We start from the raw sequence: 23,643 nt of genomic DNA on the forward strand, positions 1-23,643 counted from the left end.
CAGCAGAGAGGCTCTCCCAGATAAGACAAAGGTGAGAGAGTTCTCATAATGCCATGTTCAACAAAATTACGAATGCCTCAGGGACAGTGGACACTGAGCAGGGATCATGGATTATTTCTCTCTGAAAAACTGAATATAGACAAGCCAAGCAGGAGAGCAGTCTGGGAGAGTGAGTCTGACATGCATCAGGAGACAGTGGGGATTCTGAAGGAACAGAGATATTGAGGCATCTGGTGAAACAGGGGCTAGACTTCCTCCACTGCCCCTACAGAACAACATTCTAATACCTCTCCACTCCCTGTCTCCTTCTCCCAAATGTTCCCGGATGCAAGAGAGTGGGCAGGAAGTGGGGACTCTATCCCTTCCCCTCCACCCCACAGAAGCGTTCCAAGAATAAAGCCACACACACACACTAATGTGCAACAGGGAAAGCTACTGTGCTTTCAATGACATGATGAGTGTGTTTTTTTCCTTACCAATTTTATTCCGTCACATGCCCAAGGTGAAATTTTATTTGTGCTCTTTAAATTTCAGATGTTCAATAGTAGTCCATATGTTGAGAATTAATTTATCTTAATTAATTTAAAATGGGGAGAAGGAGGAGGGCAGCCACATGGAAACTGAAGCAATGGAGGGGATGTGATAGAGATGAAAACCCAGCAATCACAGCATGGCTCTCACCATGGCAAGGAAGAATATAGAGACGCAGAACACATTGTGGGTCATTCCTGAGAATGGTTTTCAAATCCTCTTTGAGATGGAGTGCTCCATGCTGAGCTCTTGTGATATCTCTGGCACCTATCTGCTGAAAATTAGCAGATAGACTATCCACTTTCATGCTCCACCCTGCAGAATTCTCTACCTTTGCCTCCTTGATATTAGGAAGCACACAGCAGCTATAACCAGGGGGATATTGACTTAACTGAGCTCTAACTCAGTGAGCAAACTGTATCAGGACTCTTTAAAAGACCTAAGGTTCATTCAAGCACCATTTTATACTTACTGAGCCTATTGTTGAACCATCTGTCCAGTGTATGGCTTCATGAGCCCAAGGAATAAGGGGTAGTCTGGGTCTCCAGGATCACCATTGGCATGTCACTGTCAGCAATGACTACTTTACATATAGATCTGTGCATCTCTAAGAATAGGTGTATCTTCCTGGCCATATCATGTTAATGTTGGTAAAATAGCCCTGATGATCTACCCACGCTTGCAACACTGTGGGAAGGCATTCATTTCTATTTACATGCAGCAAGGTAGTCTGGTGCCATGATAGGGACATGCATGAAAACTGTCACCAAACCAGTTAGGGAACCCCATTGCATCAAAACTATCCAATATCTCTTGTGTATTGCCTAGAATCTCAACCTTCTTAGCTACTACTATAGTCCTTTTATGTCTCAAGAGATGGTGGTTAGTGGTGGTGAGGATCTATGGGCACTGTTTGAGTCTGTAGCTTCTCTCATGGGTTATCCATCCGATATTGGATTTTCACAGTCAATTGCAATAACCACGTCAGTCTATTTCCAGATTCCTGAGTCTGAAAGTTTTTCCTTCTAAGATGAACTGCTTTTGTGTGGCTTGCACATACACTATCAAAGGATAATGTGCCCTGTCATAGTAATTGTCACCAGGTATTTCAATCTGACAGTGTAAATTCCCAGGATTTTGGATCAATGTTGAATTTTTTCATGGCGTTTTTGCATGTAACCTTGAATCTTAGTTTTGGTCTTCCTTATTTTCTCAACCCACATGACCGTTCACCAAAGCGGATTTCTTTGGGAAGACGTTCATCACTCATTCTTCTCATGTGGCCAAGCCATCATAGCCTTCTGCTGTTGAGGATTGCTATGAGACTGGGTATGCCAGATCTTAACAGGACACCTGCATTTGAAACTTTATCTTGCCAGTTGATACTCATAATTCTGCAAAGGCAGCAAAGATGGAAACTGCTCAATTTTTTCTCCTGGTTTGAGTAGATGGTCCATGCCTTAGAATCATATAGCAGGATACTCAATACACATGCCTGATTAGTATGTTTGTTTACACTGTCTGATTAGGATTGTTCCATGCTCATTTAGCAAGTCTGCCAAAAATCATAGCGGCCTTCCTGATTTTGACGTTCTTTGTTTTTTGTTCATGGATAGGTTTGTGGTGACAAAAGATCCAAAGTAGTTGAATTGTTGAACCACATCTAATGGGCTGTTATCCAGAATGACACTGGGTCACTGAGGTATACCTTGAGTGAACAGAACAGTTTTCTTCATGCTTATGTCAAGGGAAATCAACTTGCAGGCTCTGGACATAGAATCCATCAGTGACTGTAGCATATTTTCATTGTGAGTGACGAGAGATTCATCATCTGCGAAGAGGAGTTCCCTAATGAGGACTTGCTTGACCTTAGTTTGGCCTCGAGTCTTGCAAGGTTGTAGAAAGAGCTATCTAATCTTGTGTGGAGAAATACATCACTGTATGAATTTTGAAATGTGCAATTTAGCTGAACAGAGAAGAATATGCTGAAGAGGGTAGGGGTAAGAACATACCCTTGTTTGCCTCCACTTTTCAATCCAAATGGTTCTGATGTACATCCATCATATTGCACTGCTGCTTTCATGTTTTCATGAAAAGATATTATGAGCTTGAGTAGGTTCAGTGGGCAGCCAGTTGTGGTTAATACTCTGTATAGTCCTGATCTAATAACTGTGTCAAATGCCTTTGCTCAGTCCACATATGCTATGAATAATGGCTTTCCTTGTTCTCTGCATTTTTTCCTGTAGTTGTTGAAGAGAGAAAATCACGTCCATGGTTGACCTGTCAGTCCTGAAACCACATTAAGTTTCTGGATGGACTCGATCTGCAAGATTTTGGAGGTGTTTGAGAATGACACTGGCAAATGTTTTTCCTGTGATGCTCAGTAACAAGTTGCCTCTGTAGTTGTGGCACTCACCCTTGTTGCCTTTGTTTTCAGAGAGAGTGATGATGTTTGCATCCTTCATGATGTGTGGGACATCTCCTGCTTTCCAACATTTTAGGAGTAAATCATAGAGGAAGGGGACGAGACAACCTTGTTTGCCTTCAGCATTTCAGCTGTGATTGTCATTTCCTGGTGTCTTTGCGTTGGAGAGAGAACATCAAGAGCTTGAGAAAATTCCTTCTCCCAAGGTTCTGCATATAGCTCAGACATTTCTTGAAAGGTTGGGGTGAGGTTGTTAAGTTCAGGTTGTACTGTACACTCGTGGGAATAAAGACTTGAGTAGTGGTCCACCCTTCTGTACATCTGCTGCTTTTTGTCTGTGATCACCTGTCCATTTAAACGCTTCATTGTGGTGACTTTGGTAAAGTTTGGTCCAAGTACTTTCTTCAATCCATTATACATAGTTTTCAGGTGGCCCAAATAAGACGTCTTTTGAATACTGGAACATAGATCAGCCGAATACTTGTTTGCACACTGCCTGGATTTTCTCTGAAAAACAGATCTTGCATGTCGAAACTGATCTCTTGTGCTTTGAGATGTATTCTTTATGTTATTTAGATGTGCCTTGTGTTCTTCTACCAGAAGAGACCTAAGAACGTCAGCATTTTCATTGATCCAGTCTTTGTAAGAGAATTTACGTGTTCCAAAGGCAGATTCGGCACATTCATATATTGCATCTCTCAGACTGGACCATGTTTCACCAATGGTTTGTTGGTCAGGTTTGTGTTCCATTTTGCGAGTGAGATCATTGTGAAGACAGAGCATTTCAGTGCATCTCTGGTACTGAAAATGATTAATAGCCCTGAATACTTGGAGCACAACAGACCTCACCATAGCTTTATCAACCTCAGATTCATTACCCACTGACTAATAGCAGTTTGATGTTGTAAGCTTCCACACGGCAGTTGACAATCATTTCTCCACTGTCACAGCAGGTCTCATTTTAGTGTTACAGCACTGCATGGTAGGAGAGAGCTCTGCACACAGTTCCTGGAAAGTGACCTTGCACATGTGGAAGTTATGAAGTATTTCAACATCTCCCATAGCTGCATAATGATGTAATCCAACCAATCAGTGCTTGTTTCATGGGACCAGAAACAGTCCTCCCTGTGTTGAGCTGCCACATGACTGCCAGCAGCAACTGGGAATTCTTTTGTTTTATGGCTTCCAGTAGGACTGCTTGAAGGACATTGCAAGACAACTCTCACAGCTCTGCATATAATTCAGGATAAGGTGCATGCTGTTTGCAAGGCACACAACTATAGCGCACTGCTGACAGGGTCCATGCATCTCGGGTTATGGTACATACATGACTATGCAAGTCTTCTGAAAAAGAATTAGTTACCTTACTGTATTCTGATACATTATACACATTGGCAAGTATGGTCCAGTGAAATGTAATTGTCTGCGTGTGAACTGTTCTTGGTCTATTGTTTTATCCTTACTCTGGACTTGCGACAACTTAATTTAATTCATGTCCTGTTGTTGTGTAATCATTTGATTATTGAAAGACAAATGTAACTTTCATGAACTGAAGAAATGGAGGGCACTGCAGCAGGGGCACCAGCATCTGCAGTTGAACATTTGGCCACCCTGGAGGCAGGTGACCCAGCAGCCTCAGGAGGATCCTTGATAGCAGAGGTGGACAGAAAAATAGGGTTGTAGGGGAAGGCAGGGGCACTGTGGGACAGCCCCCTAACAGGGACCGCTGCCACAGAATGGGGAAGGCTGAAAGAATTACCAGGACAAAAAAAAAAAAAACAACAACAAGGGATGGGGAGGCAGGAAAAAAGGAAGGGAAGAAAAAGGATTAACTCCCCCACCCCGCCACAACCTCCAATGAGGCTGCAAGCAGGGTGGGAGGGTATTCAAGTAAGGAAACAAGGGAGACACAGGAAAACACAGCTCCTAGCACAGGATTGTGAGAATGGCTCCTCCAGCTGCACGAGGAAGATGGGAGGGAACTAAAGTAACATGTGGGGAAGTGAAAAAGTGAGGGAGATAAGCAAGAGGGGAGTGTGCTCAGGCTCCAAACAAAAAAAAAGGGGGAGGTGTGAGCACATGGGGAAGGGGCAGAGGGGTAGCAGGTAGTAGAGGATAGCCCACTGCAAGGAAAGGGTGAGTGGGTGTGCAGCCAGACACTACGAGGGCAAAAGGACAGGTGTGCCTATGGGCAGCTGAGTGGCAGGCCAACTGCAGCTGCTGCAGGACCCAGCAGAGAAAATGAGAGGGGGCAACTGGTGGGGTCAAGACTGAAAAAAGCCCCTGCAGCAATTGAAGCTGCCCCACCACCCCTGGCCCCACACCAACTGCACTAGCTGGAGGACAGACATGTTGGGCTTTGGGGAAAAAGTTTCCTCTTCTCGGTGTACCATTTGAATGCTGGGAAGTGTGCGGGCCTAAGCCTGCACACTGCTAAGACCCCTCCCCCTAATGGGAGGGGCTACTGGACCCAGGAACCAACTGATTGCTTGGCACAATGAATGAGAAAATAGGGGCAGGAATGCAGGTCATAGGTGTCAAAGAGGGAACCAGAAGAGGACTCTGAGCAGAGAACCCCAGACAGAGCCCAGTGCTCCTCAAAGCTGTCTAGGGAGCCAGTGGACACCACCCAGAGGAACTCCACTCAGATGCATGAAACAAGAGAGGAGCAGAAATAGGCCCCACCATCACAGAGCACCCAGAGTCCAGCATCCTCCTTCTAGTGTTACTGGGGAGGTGCAGCATTATTACATCTATTGAGAATTCAGGTCTTCAGTATCAGCAAGGAAAGACTGAGATGTTGTAAAATTATTAAAAGGCTATTCATTGGGCTCAGTTCTGATCTCCTGTTCACAAATGAAAAATCTGAATTAATTGCACTGAATTAAATGGAGTTAAACCAATATACCAAGGGCAGTCATGGGCAGTCAGAGCTAGTGGCCATTCAGAAGTTGAGTCAGCTGGGTCAGGCTATCAGGACCACAAGCATGTAAGAAGAGTCAAGCTGGGTCAGGATATCAGGGAGGTAGAGGCAGGAGATGAGATCAGAAACACATGTCAGCAATCAGGAGCCAAGCCAAGACACCAGTAAATCAAGCCAAGGGAGGCAAAGTAAATGCAGGATGCTCCAAAGGTAAAGTTTAAACCAGGGCAGATGTACAATTCAGTTTATGTAGCTTTCTGTTGGTGGTTTAAATAGGGTCTGTGATCCAACTGGTTATTTTGGGACTTAGTCAATGGGGCATCAGGCAGGCAACCTCAAAATGGGGCTTGAATCTGGACTGAAACCAAACACACTATTTGCATGGAAGAACAATGTATTGTATAGATTTTTAAATGTGGGATGCATTTGAAAAAAATGTTATAGGAAATCATTTCATACATTTGCATATCTAGTAGTGTTGTGTGACAGTAATTTGTGATAATGAATTTTCTTGGTTTTGTCATTTAAAAGAAATCTTCTCCACCTGTCTGACACCACAACTATGAGATGGGTTCCCACAAGTGTCAAACTGATTTTATTACAAATGAGAAAGAATCCCAGATTATGAGCTACCTATAGGAGGAAGAGAAAGAGACATCACAATCCCCACAGAAGCTCAGCAGCTGCAGCTGAGGAGCCCTGGAATATAGGGAGGCAGTTTTCTCACCATTTCCTGTAGATGTAATATGGTCAAAGGCAGTAATTTATATCTGGGACTAGAAGCTTTAAGGCTGTTTCCATGGTGCCAGTGAATAATGTTGCTACTCAGGTTAAAGTTTGAAGTCTTTGCTCTGTCACAACTATCTTCTATCTTTACTTTTTCTATTATTGTGGTCATGGGGATGTGCAGAATCCAGGAAATTAGTCCTAAATCACAGTGGTAAAGCAGAGCACAGTTCTTAAACTGCCAAGAGCTAGGTGCTACATCACTTCCCCCCGTAACATATCCAATTTTTTGTCTAGTTTCACTTTAATTCGATGGTACTTCAGGAAGACAAATTATGTCTTATCTGGTTGATATGACAAGATACTTTACACAAGTGACATATTACTTTGAATGGACATGACATTTTAACTTGAAAAATAATTTATAAAGACTCCCACCCCTCTTCGAAAAGAAAAAAATAGCCTGCTGCAATAAGTGGAAGGGATCAAAAACATTCAGAATATAAAATCCCTGGAAATGTATCAGGATTCCATTTGCACTTAACTGTATTTTTTAAGGAAGATGTATTTGTTTGTGATTGCCCCTCTCCTGTTTTCATTGATTTTAATGGATTTGGGCCGTGGATATAATAGCCAGGTTCAACATGCATACTGTGAAACTGTTCCAGGGACCACCTTCATAGACCACAACTTGAAAGTGAAGTTGAATTTTCCTGTATTATTTTGGTCTTTAATATTTTTCTGGTGTTCTCATTAGTTTTCAGATTCCTATATGTTCAGTGCTTCTTACAGGTCCCCATTTATCTCTTGATTGTTTGGTAACCTTATAAGCCATGTCTACACGTGCATGCTACTTCGAAGTAGCGGCACTAACTTCGAAATAGCGCCCGTCACGGCTACACGTGTTGGGCGCTATTTCGATGTTAACATCGACGTTAGGCGGCGAGACGTCGAAGCCGCTAACCCCATGAGGGGATGGGAATAGCGCCCTACTTCAACGTTCAACGTCGAAGTAGGGACTGTGTAGTCGTTGCACGTCCCACAACTTCGAAATAGTGGGGTCCGCCATGGCGGCCATCAGCTGAGGGGTTGAGAGACGCTCTCTCTCCAGCCCCTGCGGGGCTCTATGGTCACCGTGGGCAGCAGCCCTTAGCCCAGGGCTTCTGGCTGCTGCTGCTGCAGCTGGGGATCCATGCTGCATACACAGGGTCTGCAACCAGTTGTCGGCTCTGTGTATCTTGTGTTGTTTAGTGCAACTGTGTCTGGGAGGGGCCCTTTAAGGGAGCGGCTTGCTGTTGAGTCCGCCCTGTGACGCTGTCTGCAGCTGTGCCTGGCACCCTTATTTCGATGTGTGCTACTTTGGCGTGTAAACCTTCCCTCGCAGCGCCTATTTCGATGTGGTGCTGCGCAACGTCGATGTTCAACATCGACGTTGCCAGCCCTGGAGAACATGTAGACGTTATTCATCGAAATAGCCTATTTCGATGTCGCCACATCGAAATAGGCTACTTTGATGTAGGCGTCACGTGTAGACGTAGCCATACTGTGCTACAAATATTCTCCATCATAAAAAGAAAATACCTGCTGGCTATAAATACTTGTTGTACCTGACTCGGTGAAAAGGAAACTTATAAAGCACACTCACTGTATAAAACACATTTTTAAAACCTGATTTTTCCTCAAATGTCATTTATAAACAAACTTCAAATTATAAAAGAAAAATAATTAAAATCCAAGATACTCAGATTTTTGTTAAATATTGTTACATCCTGGATGATAATTACCAATGGACTCTTAATTAAAAATTTGATCTCAGATTGTAGTCCTGAAGATAACTAGAAGTCCAAGCATAAAATAAATGCCTGCTTCATATTTTAAGATTGTTTCTGTGACATGAACATCATTAGGAATACATGCATTTGTTCAGATAAAATAAGTTCAGGACCATCCCACATGCCTAGACAATCTCAAATAATTTTAGAGCTATGCAAATGGAATGCTGTGCAAATTTACAAATGCTTGATTAAGTCATGGGAAGGATAGCTCAGTGGTTTGACCATTGGCCTGCTAAACCCAGGGTTATGAGCAAAATACTTGAGCGGGCCATATAAGGATCTGGGTCAAATAGATTTAAAAAAAAATCTGTCGGGGATGGTGATAGGTCCTGCTGAGAGGGCAGGGAACTGGCCTCGGTGACCTCTGAAGGTCCCTTCCAGTTCTATGATGTAGGTGTATCTCCAGATATGTAGCTAACTGGGAAACATTGATCCTATTTTTTACCGGTACTGTGCATGAATCTGTATTGATGAGTTACTTTCCGTAGCTTAAGATCCAAAGAGATTGTTGTGCGAGGAGGAAACAAAGTAAAACAATGGCACATGTAAGAAACCTAGAGAAAATAATGAGGTAGCTCTTAAATGGTGATTTCCCCTGCTTTGCTGCATAGAATGGCTTACTCTTTCCAAAGAAAATTATAGGAGCAAAGCAGGATGTTAAGCCATAATAGGACCCCAGATGCAGTTAGAAAAGGAACTAGAGTAATTGCTCACAAAGAAAAAGATGGTCAAGGTCTGCAGTAATCAGGCTTATTCACCAAAGCTGGGTCTATATGACAGAACTCTTTTGAAAGTCTGAAAGTCAAATGATAACATTCGAAGTCTAGTGTTTTGAAAGGGCACAGCTAGACATAAAAAGTGGATCAAACCCTTGAGTTGCTCTTGCAGAAGATCGTTAAGCTCTTTTGAAAGCGAGCGTCCAAACGAGGTGCTCTTTCAAAAGAATGGAGTAGGACAAAACACGGACAGAGTCACATGGCAGACAAGCCCTCCCGGGGCTCGCAGCCAGCTGCTTCCTTAAAGGACCCCTCCTCAGCAACCCCAGCCTTCAAGAGCTTAGGCCTACCAAGATGCCGTAAGCCAAGCAGAGCCCATCATGCAGCAGAATGGCGTCCCAGCACCTACTCCTGGCTTTGGACACCGACATCTTGGACACTGTGCTCCAGATGCTATGCACAGTTGTCACAGCCACCCCTCACCTCTTTGGGTAGCTAAGCTGCACCCCTGGAGCTGTGGAGTCTCCCCAGCCTGGATCCTACAGGGGCCTCCCCTGGTGGTCTGGTGCCTCTGGAGCTACCCCAGCAGCTCAGACTGGTGGCAGCAGCTGGTACTGGGGCAGTGTGATGATGCCAGGTGGCTGCAGAACTTCTGCATGAGCAGACAGACCTTTCAGGAGCTCTGCCACTGGCCCGCCCCAGCACTCAGGCACCAGGATACCTGCATGTGGCCCACTCTGTCCCTTGAGAAGCAGATTGCCATTGCTATATGGAAACTGGACACCCCAGACAGCTACCACTCCATAGGATACCAGTTCAGGGTGAGCAAGACGGCCATTGGGAGTGTACTCTTGGAGGTAAGCTATACGCAGGCCACAGGGAGGTGGGAGAAGACTCCCAGGCAAGGGGGACCCTGGGTGGCAGGGGGCCAGGAGGGGGCAAAGAGTGCAGAGGATGGGAGGGGGCAGGGAGTGCAGAGGCCAGAGTGTGGGGGCTGGGAACTCCCTGCCATGTCCTCCACAAGCGTGCACATCCTCCATCCTGTGCAGGCCGTCCAAGTGATCAGTGCGATGCTGCTACATGGAGTTGTGGGCGTGGGGGATCTGGATGCAGCCTTCAGGGGATTCACTGCACTCAGCTTCCCAAACTGCTTCGGAGCCCTGCATGGGATGCTTATTCCCATCCACACCCAGGGACACAGTGCTGGTTACTACATCGACAGAAAGGGCTAGCACTGGATAGTTCTCCAGGCCCTGGTAGATCCCAAAAGCTGGTTGTCTATGTGGGCTGGGCGGGATGGACACACAACGCATGTTTGTTCCAGATTTTGGGCCTCTGCCGGTGCATTGAGGCTGGGACCTTCATACCCCAGCAGGAGCTCCCGGTCAGGGATATCTTCAAGTCATTCTGCATGGTGTCTGAGGCTGTCTACCCCCCTGCAGCCAATGGCTTATGTGGCCATATACTGGCCACCCCGACCCAACTCAGGAGGCATTTAACACCCACTTCAATCAGGCCTGCAACGTCATGAAGCAAGCCTTTGGGCCCCTGAGAGGGCAGTGGCAGTGCCTCCTCTTGTGCCTGGAGTTTAGGGTGCAGAATGTCCTGCAGATGGTGAGAAGCTGTGGCATCATCCACAACAATGTGGAGGGAAAGGCAGATACCCTTGTGCAGGGTTAGGTGGCCAAGTCTGGACCTGGCTATGAGCAGCTGGTCACTGCCCTTAGGTGCCAGGCCCATCAGGACGGGGTCTGTAACAGAAAAGGCCTCTGTGAGAACTTTGCTCCTGGGCCCCACTGACCACCACCCACAGCCATCCCTCACCATCCCCCACCCCACATCTACCATCTCCACGCACACCAGCACCAAACCCACACATCAAGCCCCACCATCCCAGTGCCAAGAACACGAGACATGGGGATCCTGGAAAAATAAAAGTTTAACTTTAAACTATCATTTTACAACTATTAAACATTTAACTCAAAAACCATGTACAATGGAGAGGGAAGGAACCTGTGTACTTTCAAGGGCTGGGAGTGACCTGAAACTGGAGGTGGGGAGAGAGGGACCTGAAGCTGGTGGTGGTACAGGGGGATTACTCAGGGTCAAGGGTGGAAGGATGAGAGCCCTACCAGCCCCAGGATCCCCTCCATCTCCAGGTTCAAGGTCCACAGTGAGGCTGAGATGGGATGGGAAGAATAGGCAGGTAGGGCCATGGGAGGGCTTTGGTGGGGTTGGGCGTGGCAGGGGGCTGAGCGGAGAACTCCATGGGGGTTTTGGCAGAAGGTGTCAAGGGGACAGCCGGGGGGCCAAAAGGTGGGCCGTGATGGCCATGTGCTCCCGCAGGATGCTGTTAATGTCCTCCAGGCTGGACATTAGCCAGTCCCAGGCTACACTCTGCCACACTATGTCAGACTCCTCCAGCCAAAGGTGTCACTCCACCACCTCAGCCTGGTGATGGCTGCCAGTGTCGTCCTCCAATAGCTGCTGAGAACTTTGGCCATGGGCCCAATGTGGTGCTGCTAGTGGGTGTTCTTGGGCCCTCTCCACCACCTCTGGGGTGCTGTCCGGGACAACAGTGGGCACAGGACTCTCCTGGCCTCCAGATGGTGCAGCTATGCGGAGAAAAGGAGGGCATTTCAGTCCCTTATAATGGCCCTTGGGACCATGCCCCTGGGGGCAGCACCCCAGCTTAGGGGCAACATCCCCTGTCCAAAGACATAGTGGCCATGAGGTATTGCAGGCTTGTAGCTATCCTACAGCAAAGAAATTTCAGGACCAGACTCCAAAGATAAATTTCTGAGCTACAATTCATCTGCAAATTCGATGCCCTCAGCTCTGGCTTAAATAAAGACTGTGAATGTCTGGCTAAATACAGAAGCAGCTTCCCCTCCCTTGGTGTTCACACCTCCAGATCAACTGCTGGTAGTAAGCCTCACCCTTGCTGACTGAGCTAACCTGGTTATCCCCATCCTTGCTGTGGCTTATTTATACCTGGCCCTGCCGATTTCCAAGACCAGCATCTGAAGAAGTGAGTCTGTGCTCACGAAAGCTCATGCTCAAAACTTTTCTGTTAGTCTATAAGGTGCCACAGGACCCTTTGTTGCTGTTACAGGCTTGTAGAGGTTCCCTACCTATGTGGGACAGTTCCCAGGTGCAGTCTGGCCCCACCTACCTCTCACCATACATGGAGCTCACAGAGCTGTGCATGAGGGTAGATGCTGGCTGTCACCAGCAGCCATCATGGAGTGCCAGTAGCCACACCCAGCTGGGATGTGTCCAGGCCAGGACCACTGGGCATGTGTGTGGCCCGTTGGCAGTTCCATTGCTTTCACAATACAATCCAGGGTGCGCACCCCTCCAGGGACTTACCAAAAGGTCTTTCACTGAAGTCCAGTGACAACCGTCTCCCAGTTGCCCGGCTGGACTACCAGGAGGGCACATGAATCACTATGTCCCTGCTCATTGCTTGACCACTCCATGGCAGGGTCTGGTTCCTGGCTCCCTGCTCCTGGCTCCTCATGTGCCTCCGACTGCAGTTCATCCCCAGCTGTGTGCAAGATGGCAGGTGGCAGAGAGCTGTCCTGAGACCCCAGGATGGAGTGGAACTCCCAGTAGTAGGGGTAAGTGGAGGAACCTGCCGCTGAGTGTCTGGCCTCATCCCAGGCCCAAGCGTAGCCCTGCCCAAGCTCCTTGACCTTACTTCAGACTTTGTCGAGAATGCTCTCAGGATTTCCCTGGGTGCCCTTTTTTGACTGAGATGCAGGCTTTTGTGAGGGCTCGGGGGAGGGGGTTGTGGCTCCTGCAGTGGGTGGCTGCTTGCCATATTTTTTTTTTTTTGCAGTTTTGGGGTGAGTGAGAGGGCATGCTGCACTGAGCTCATGGCTGTGGTGCTAGCATGCTCTCAGCTTCCTCCCATGGGTGTGCTGGGTCCATACAGCTTTAAATGTCAGCTGGGTGCAGAGATTATAGAGTACTGCTGCTGCAGGCCAGGGCTTCTCGATGCTACAGCTGGCCGGCACCATGGAGGATTTTTTTTTCAAAAGAGTGGGTTGTGGAGCATCTACACGTGTTTTCTTTCATGAGAGAATTTCAAAAGGGGATGTTTTTCCTAATACAGGATTGGGTAGGGATTTTGGTATCTGCACCATGTTCCTCTGATTTCCTTTTGAAAGAAGGCAATCATCTGAAGAAGTGAGTCTTACCCATGAAAAGCTAGTGATTTAAAATTTGTTAGGCTCTGTAACATGATTGCAAGTTATTTGTGCAGCTACAGACTAACATAACTATCCCTCTGAGACCATTTATATGCCTGTTTTCTAATATTTCCTGTAGTGTTTTGAACCATTTGGCAAATAAATCAAAGTTTGTTGTAGGCAACATTCTCACTAATCTTTTCCTTCCATGTGCATTTTTGTCATGCACAGAATATAGCTTATGTGCACCATGAGTTAAAGTAACAACAACAACAAAACAAAAGAAAACAACAAAAATTCAGCTGTGGGTGCTTTACTCATTGGCATTTGAAGATCTCCTGTGTGGCCATACAAGTGCACAGCTTACAGGGAGCACTGTTTGTGGGGTTTCACCTCACCAATATGGAGGTATATCACTGAAAAGGAGTACACTTGGATGAGTGAATGTAAAAAAAAGTTTTAGAAGGGGTAACCTATAACATAACAAAAAATATTTTAAACACCTGATTTACTGATAAGACTGGAACTTTAAACACCAAAATACCAGAATAAACCATGTTAACACAATATTAGCTACCAGAGTCTAAATGTCTGTAAATCTCTCAGGAGAGCCAAATCAAGATTGTTTTATCCAGATTCCACAGATTTGAATGACCAAGCCACAGTCTTGGTGAAACGTATTGAGGGTCTCCTGGATTTCTGCTTCCTCACCAGGAAAAGGGAATAGATCATCTACAAAGGCTACATCTACATTACAAAATAACTGTGAAGTTGCTTACTTCAAAGTACAACTTGGAAGTAAGCAACTTTGAAGTAGAGTGTCTACTCACCAATAGCCCTTACTTCAAAGTAAGGTGCCAGGATACGATGCAGGCAGGGGTTGCATGGCTGACCAACCCTTCTGGGCTACCAGCCAGCTGACACCTTGAAGGGCCCATCCCAACATTCCCACCCTGGACATACCACTCTGGCCCAGGACACCTTAAATGGCCACCTCAACCACGCCAGGGGCACCGTAGAGTGGGTGTTTGGAAGGCTGAAGAGAAGGTTTTGCATCCTCCTCGTGAGGCTGGATGCCAGCCTTCCAAACATTCCTTCAGTGGTAACTGCATGCTGTGCCCTCTACAATCTTGTGGAGGGTAGGCAGAAATCCTTCCACCAGGGCTGGGCCATGGACCCAAGAGCTGGGTATGAACCAAGGGATGGGGTCAGGGTCCAAAATGCCTTGTGCCAGCCCTTTGCACCCAGGGCCTGCCCTGACCCCCTGAGCCTCACTCTGCACCACATGTTCCCACGCTCCCACATCTGTCATGCTCCCCCACCAAATGCACCCCCTCCTGCTCCCTCCAATCATTACTCTCCCACCACACACCAAGGACTCAGGGTTAGGGTAGGAACAATACACAGGACTGTTGGAGAGTAAATGTATTTGAACAAAAAAAAATGGAACACGTCTAACTATATAAGTGCATGGTGGGCCTGCTTCAAGGAGCAGAGGCAGGGGACTGGATAAGGGGGGATCAAACCTGGATGGGGGGGCTGGGATGGGAGAAGACTCAGTCACCCAGCAGCTTGGAGGGCTGGGAGCTACAGTGGCTGCAGCTGCCTCTATCACCCCAGGTCTGGGGCCCCTGCAGGGCTGGAATGGGCCAGGATCACAGGGAGGTAGGGGTGGGGCGGAGGTACTACAGGCTCAGGTTCTGCAGGGTGTGCGGGGGGTCAGGGGGGCTCTGGGGCTGGAGCAGGTGCTTCTACTCTGGCCGGGAGCCACTGAGCCAGCTTGATGTGGGCAGTCAGGGACAGGTCTGCCACACTGTGGGTGCCTTCAGGAGGGATGACTGCATGTGGGGTGGTTGCCATTGGGCAGCCATGGGGGGGGGAATGGCAGAGGGCCAGGCTGGCAAGGGGGCGGAAGGTTGGGCAAGAAGGGTGGCCAAGGCCTAGGCCACAGTGTCCAGGCTGCGGGCCAGCCGCACCCACAACTCCCGCTCCATCGCTACCCAGTCCTGAAGCATGCCGATCATTTCCTTCATGACCTTCTGGTTGGCAGCTGCCTCCTTGTCCTGCCAGCGAAGACATTGTGTGGCCTGGTCACAGCTGAACGGGGGTGTGGGCTGGGGTGATGGGCTGGGGTGGCCTCCTGACCCTCTGTGGCTGAGGCCAACTCCAATGTGGTGGAGTGGCTCCCTGATGGTGGACCTGTGAGACACAAGGGGACAGGGAGACAGCCCAAGTGTGCTATGTCCTGACCCTGGGGGCCTGGGCCCCCCGCTCTGCTAGCCCCCACCCCACTCCCCTGCTGTCCAATTGTCCAGGGGCCTTGTAGGATCCCAGGTGCTGAGGGGTTCTTGCCTGGAGATGGTCAGGCCATGTCCAGTGCCCCCCATCTTCTCTGGATGTGTGGGCTCCGGGGCTGTTCCTGGGGGGAGCCCGCTCCTGGGGGGAGACCATCCCTGGGCTCTGGGACATCCCGCTCACCCCATACCTACTGGCTGTGACCTCCAGGAGCTTGGTTGAGGCTCAGATGGATGAGGCTCAGCTGGTCATCCCAGTGGGGAGGGCAATGATGAAGGTCCCATTGTTAGAGCCCTTGTCATCGCCCTTGGTCTCAGTGGGTTGGTCCCCACAAAGATGACTGGTGCACTGGAGGGATCTGCCTCCTCGTTGGTGTCCATGGGAAGGGAGGTGGTGGTGTCTACCAGATGCTCTGGGGTGGCCACCTCCCTTGGCCCCAGAAGCCTATATAGCTCCCTGTAGGGGGGCAGTGACCATGCTGTGCCCCCAAACTGCTCGCAGCACACCAGGCTTTGCAGTATGCTGCCCTCAGTTCTTTAACTTTTGTCTGGATGATGTCCCTGGCACGTCTGGGGTGACCTCAGGCAGTGAGCTCTGTGGCCAGCCTCACGTAGGCCTCCGCATTCCTCTGGCAGATGCTGTTTTGCCAAAGGACCTCCTCCTCCCCCCATAGAGCAAAGAGGTCCTTCAGCTCCCCCTTGGTCCAGGAGGGTACCTTCCCGGCACACCCCTTGCCTGAGTGCTGCAAGCCCTCGGACTCATTGTCCAGGGCCCTCCAGGATGGTGAGCGGATCTTCCCAGGCTGCCATGGTGGCTATGAGGTGTGGACACTGACTGGTGCATTGAGCAGCGGCAATCCAATAGGGAGCTCATGCTGCCCTGCTTGTGGCAAACTCTCAGGGTGAGTCTACACTAGGAACTAACTTCAAAGTTAACTTCGAAGTTAGGCACTAATTTGAAGTAGCCAGCAGAGAGTCTACATACATTTTCCCTTGCTAGAAGTTAACTTCCAGGAAAGGAGTAGTGCCCTCGTTTAACTTCAAAGTAGCATGTGTGTCGATGCTCAACTTCAAAGTAGCTTACTTCAAAGTTGTACTTGGAAGTAAGAAACTTCAAAGTTATTTTTGCAGTGTAGACACAGACTCAGCTTCCTGCCTGGGGTTGCTGGGGAGCTGCTTCCTGTCAGGTGGCCAGCATGGACCACAGAGCCCTGCCTGGGCTGGCCAGAGTGTCTCTCTGTTCCAGGGGCACCGCTGCCATGGCTGACCTGCTACGTTGAAGCAGTAAATGCAGAAGGTGTATACAAATTCTACTTTGAAGTTAAACTTCCCGGGAATGTAGTAGTGACTTTGAAGTGAGTTAAAGTAGCAAGTTTAGAAGTTAACTTTGAAGTGAAGAAAAGTGTGTGTAGACACTGCAGGCCACTTCAACGTAGCCCCATCCTTTAAAGTTAATTTCTAAGTTATTTTGTAGTGTAGACACAGCCACAGGGTTTCCTGAGTGTCAAAATCCAACATGCCTCAACTAGTTATGGAAGTAAGGGAGGCTAATTGCTCTAGAAAGGTGTGTGGTTTTATTCCTTGAAAAGACAAAATCCTGTTTAGTTAATTTGCCTTAGCTGAAGTCAGCAGTACAAAAGGGTTTATTTTAGAACTGGGAGGTTTTTCAGTGCAGAGTTTTTATTCATTCACCTTGGCTGTGGGCACACTTGGCCAAAACTTCAAAGTGACCATGCTAATGGCCAAATCAAAGAATATTGTTGAGGTTCTGAACTGAATATTCTGTGCCTCATTAGCATTCACACTCTTCCGGCCACAGTGCTTCGAAAGCGCCGCTTTCGAAAGCGCATGCCTTGGAGCAGCTACATGGGGGTCCTTTTCGAAAGGACCCTGCACATTTCAAAATCCCCTTATTTGTCTCAGCAAAGGGGAAAAAGGGGATTTTGAAATGTGCAGGGTCCTTTTGAAAAGGACTCCTGTTTAGCCAAGCTGAGCCACGTGCATTCAAAAGCGGCACTTTTGAAGTGCCACTGCCTGAAATGTGTGAATGCTAATGAGGTGCTGAATATTCATTTCAGTGCCTCATTAGTATTCTTCAATTTGGCCATTAACATGGCCATTTTGAAGTTTTGGACAGGTGTGGCCATAGACCTTGGCTGTGTCTACATTAGTGCCCTACTTCAAAAGGAGCAAGGTAAGTAGGGTGTTGGGAGATCATTAATGAAGTGCTGCGGTGCATATGCAGCACTTCATTAAGTTAATTCTCCCCCATGGCCACTTTGAAGTGTTAAACCTCGAAAATTTTGAGGAGTAAAGGGACTTTAATGTTGCCCAGGCACTTCAAAGTACTGATGAGTTAGCCGCTGCCACACACGAGCCGGCACTTCCAAGTTTAACATTTCGAAATTGCCACAGGGAAGAATTAGCTTAGTGAAGTGCTGCATATGCAGTGCAGCACCTCATTGATAATTTCCCAACATCTTACTCACCATGCTCCCTTCCAAGTAGGGAACTAGTGTAGACACAGCACTTGTGATCTATAAGGGGAATATACGTTTTTGCATTGCTGTTATTTTAATTAGCAGTATCTTTTAGCAGGCACGGCCATTATCAGAACAGTTATCTGCAATTTAGCTGATAAAATACCAAAAATAATTAAGAACTCTTCTTATGATTTGTTTGTAGTATACAGCAATTTTGCCTTTGAAGTGCAGTGCTTTGTTTACTACTCAAAATCAAACCTTTAGGTAGTGGATTGCACTTGAGTAATATCTAACTATTTAGAGTTGTTGTGGATCTGTTCATGAAGAGCACATAGTCTCATAAGTCTACCCATCCTTATTTTGATTATACCTTCCTTAATTATTTGACAGAGGGACAAAATGATTGGGGTTGCGGGGAGACAAGAACAAAAAGCATTTTGTGGACCTTTACAAAGCATCTTAAATTCCATCATTGATTAAATAGACTTTCCTGTCTGGTGTATTTTATGTCAATGACAGTGACAGAAGCAAGAATTTCCATGTGCAGAAGAACAGCACTACTGTTGGCAGTCTAGATGGGCTAGGGGTGTCTAGTTCTCAGACTTCCTATTGACCCACTATGGACCTCTCTTTAAGTGGTTATTTTTATCTGCAAACTATGGATATTACTATTTTCCTCACATTCCTAATGACTTATCCATCAGAGAAATAGTTTTTAAACAACAAGGGTGCCAAAGACATAATAAAACAACTTGGACTAATTCCGATGTCATCTGAAGAATTACTAAAACAATACTGCCTGGCTGTGTCTACAACTGCATTCCTTTTTCAAAAGAGGTATGCAAATGAGGGAATTAAAATGCAAATTACGTACATATTTGCATATCTGGCACCTGATTTGCATATTCTTACTTTGAAATAGCTTCTTTCAAAAGGAAAAAAATAGTGTAGACACTGCGCTTTTGAAAGTAAATCCTGTCTTTGAAAGAATATTTCTCCCCTTTTTTTTATGGGAAGAAGGATTCTTTCGAAGAAGGGGTTTACTTTCGAAAGAGCAGTGTCTACACTGGTTTTCTTCTTTTGAAAGAAGCTATTTCTAAATGACAATATGCAAATGAGGTGCCAGATTTGCAAATCTGCATCTTATTTGCATTTTTGAATTCCTTTATTTGCATACCTCTCTCGAAAGAGGAATGTAAGTGTAGACATAACCCCTTTGTTTTATGGTACTGGGCTAAATCTCAAGTTTTTACTCAATATTTGTTTGTCCTTTACTGAGGCAAAGACTGATGCCAATAGTAACAGAGAGAAAGTTGTGCTAGTCTCTATATTATCAAAACAAAAAAGCAGTCCAGTAGCACTTTTAAGACTAACAGTATAATTTATTAGGTGATGAGCTTTTGTGGGACAGACCTACTTCTTCAGATCATAGCCATACCAGAACAGACTCAATATTTAAGGCACGGAGAACTAAATATAGTAATCAAGGTTGACAAATCAGAAAAATATTATCAAGGTGAGCAAATCAGAGAGCAAAAGGGTGTGGGGGTGTCAAGAATTAGATTAAACCAAGTATGCAAAAGAGCCCCTATAATGACAGAAAATTCCCATCCCGGTTCAAACCATGTGTTAATATGTTTAATTTGAATACAAAAGAGAATTCAGAAGTCTCACTTTCCAAACTGTTATGAAAATTCCTCTTCAGTAAGATGCAAACTTTCAGGTCATTAACAGAATGACCCACTCCATTAAAGTGCTGACTGACTGGTTTGTGAATCAGGAGTGTTTTTATATGTTTTATGACCATTAGTTCTTTGTCTAAGAGAGTTTGAAGTCTGTCCAGTATAGAAAGCATCTGAGCATCTGGGCATTGTTGGCACCTGATGGCATATTTGACAATGGCAGTCTTCCTGATGACTAAAAATTTTATAAGGACCTGTGGATTCAGCCCAAACTAGTAATTCTTTTAATCTTTCAAATGATTTTAATACTTAGGGCAAGATCGTCTGATGACACATAGAAAATAGGTGAGGATCCTCTTTGTCTGTGGGAATCCTTGGATTTATAAGAGCTGGCACAGACAGTTTTCCATCGTTGTCAGGCACAGGCATTGTAGTGAGGATGTGGGAAGGGAGACCGGAGGAGGCCACAAGAATGGGGCTAGTTCTTGTGATGATACGAGGATGTGGGTAGAAATTAGGGACCCAGAGAAAAGGATATGTTTAGGTACAGCCTGCAGGGAAGTAGCACAGCTCTATGAGAGAAAGGAAGTGGCCCAGAGAGACAACAGAACACCTAAAACTATCAAACTCATTGCTTAACACAGGATTATTGGACTAGAATCCAGAGAAGAGTTGGATTGGGATTCCTTTAAAAGGCCTGAAGAAGGGGCATATTAGCTCAATGAACCAATACTTGAGCACAGGCTGGGTGCTGAAGACTGAACATCAAGAACAGACAACAGGATCTTTCGTTCTGATGCACTTTTTGTTTGCCTGGAAGGAGTACAAACAAACTGTGGCCTGACAGGTAAACTGAATCATGAGATGAAGCAAACCACTGTAGGGTCCAGGTAATTGTTGGCAAGGGGGGTTACAGAAAGGAGAGTGATTGTGCCATGCCCAGCCAGAAGGAGGCACTCCAACAGAAGCGTGATATTGGATCTCCCACATCCCATATGAGAGTGTCCTAACCACCAGTCTATACAGACAGTCTGTCTTTTTAGCTCTATTATTATTTAGTAAAAAATAATACCTGTGGGTAATTGATGGAGAAAGAGGCAGACTGACTCTACAGCTAGGTGGTTAGTGCACTTTTATGGGTTGTAGAAGACCTCAGTTAAAGTGTCTGTTCCACTTTGTTAATTTGCTAATTAGGCAGAAGTTCAGGAGAACATCAATAGGTTTAGAATTTGGGACAATTTTGCATGAGAATCTAAACTTCAACTTCTTCAGCCAATACTCTTCAAAACTAGTCAAATCTTTAGAAGTTGCAAAACTGGACCGAGAATCCCTTGAGAATGGTCTTAATTTCCAGGAGTTAAGGTCCTGGCAAGCGATGATGTGTTAGTAGCTTTTCAGGGGTTTTGGTTCCAGCCCATCTTAAAATTAGAAGTGAAAAGTCACTTTTCCAGACATTTTAAAGTATGGACAAGTTTCTATTTGTGTCAGAAACTAAACTAAATGAATACTCAGGGGGTGGGAGAAGTTATAATTTAATCCAGGGCTTTATCAAGGTAGACAGACTATAAAGATTATTCCAAGAGAAAACAGGTCTTCTGAGGGCCACTTGAACATACAAGCTAAGACAGGTAGTGGAATAAGTGCTTGTCCTGAGTGTCCTAAATCCTGAACTTAAACAATTCCATTTTCTAGTCAAATAAAACAAATCTCAAAAGTTGTTGAGAAATGGTATTGTCATCCTCTGTGCAGCTCTGCATTATATGTCTGAATCCTTGGTTTTCCCTCATTTTGTTACCCATAGTTCAGTCTCCTTCTGGGCTGCCTGCTATGATTTCTGTGTTCATCATCACAAAACTATGACTTTTTCCTTTCCTGGCATAGACTTCAAAACAAATCCCTGTATTTTCCATCTTCCCAATCAAATGTGGGGGTGTTTGGATCTAGTAGTTTTAATCAACAACAGCCTTGCATATATAAAGCAATCTCTCTTAAACTTATTCTAATATAACAGTATTTGTGCATTCATTTTTGAAGATGAAGCATCTCCAAAGCAGAAAAATATTATAATTTAACCTTAACACTAAGGGAAATTTGTCCTGTCAAAGTTTTTAGGACAGGATTAAAGTTAAGAGAACAGTCTTAAATAAAGTGCTAAACAGAAGAATCCTAGTAAAATCCCAGAGAGGGGAATTGTGAATGGCAAGAGAAGCTCCACACAGCTGAATTTAGATCTTTCTTTATAGGATAGGGATTAGTGGGCCTTGGAGGAAAGAGAAAAGAAATTGTGGCCTCCCAACACCTTAAATCTTTTTCATCCATGAGAAAGAGCACCCTTTGGAGACACGTGCTGCAGTAAAAGACCTGTGGCAGATCCACAGCTGGCCAGAATCAATTAACTTGGGTTCAGGCTTCAGGATGAAAAATTGCAGTGTAGATATTTGGGCTTGCGCAGGAACCTATGTTCTGAAACCCTTGGCTGGAAATTCTTGACTGGACAAAATGGTATAAAACACTTCACCTTTCTGATTTTGTACTGGCCTTGCTCTGGTCCCAATTACTTAATTTTCCATCTATCTGGGCAGAAGTGTCCTATTGCATTTAGCCTGATTGTAGAATCATAGTTCAGATTTGCAAAATCAAAGTTTTGTGAGCTACAGGAGGGGTCAGTATAAGTCTCCTTATAAACTTATTTCAGTGGAGGGATAATGTTTAAAATCATCTGATTTAAATCCATTTAGGCTCATATTTACCGGGAGAGCCCTGAATAAAGAACTGTCCAGAGCAGCACCTTCAGAGGAATAGTTTGTGAGACCCTTTATACCTCAGGGAGGCACAAAGTCCCCCCAAAGCTCAGAGCTATGCAAAGGGAGACAATCTTCTGCTACACCTGTTGGAGGGGTATGGAAGATGTTTCCGGAATGATCTGCCAGTGTTGCAAGCCAGGGTAAGGGGGTCAGGCTTTTGCTGCTTATTCTTCACACACAGGCCCATCAGTATCAGAGTGATTAATGCCCAGTTGGCCTACGTAATAGCAGTTGTTGACAATGGAGAAATACAGACATGACAACTGTGTCCATCTGCTGCACAAGGAGCATCAAAGAGGAGGTGAGGGAGAGGAAGTGTTTCTACACAAGCCCACAAAAGTTTACCCTCCAAAAAAGCTGTTAGTCTTGTAATGTGCCACAGGACTTCTCATTTTTGCGAATACAGACTAACATGGCTACCCCTCTGATACTTTCTACACACCATCTCTGCACATGTGCAGAGGTGGTATGTTTTTTAAATAATAGTAAATAATACCACACACAGCAATGAAATACTTACACAAAAAGACAAGTCAGAACATAGGTAGGTCATTCTCATTTCCTATTAAAATGTTGCTAACAAGATAACCTACCTTTTCTGAACTGTTAAACTGATACATTTTAATCTTTAATACATCAGCTTCAATTTTGGTGTTAGGAATCACATGCATTTTTTCCTCAAATTCTGGAGTGACGTATTTTCATTTTTGATGCTTCAGTTTTGGTTATTTTGCTTTCATGGAGACATTTCAAAACAGAACATGACATGACTATGTGTTGAAAGGCAAACATATTCTCAGTTGCTCATATTTTGCACTTTTGAGAAAGTGGCTGACAAATACTAGTTATGTGATTTTTACATTGTATTTAAAGATCCACAAAAAAGAACACAACAAAAACTCTTCCCCACATCTACTTCATTCTAATATTTGGTTACCTGTTGCTTCCTTCCTTGCAAAAGGTTTTATTAATCTTTTGTAGTAGCTACAGGATGAATGCAATACTTAGGTCTCTTGTTTCTGTGGCAG

This window comes from Carettochelys insculpta, chromosome 5 (assembly GCF_033958435.1).
Source record: "Carettochelys insculpta isolate YL-2023 chromosome 5, ASM3395843v1, whole genome shotgun sequence".
In the NCBI taxonomy this organism is placed as follows: domain Eukaryota; kingdom Metazoa; phylum Chordata; order Testudines; family Carettochelyidae; genus Carettochelys; species Carettochelys insculpta.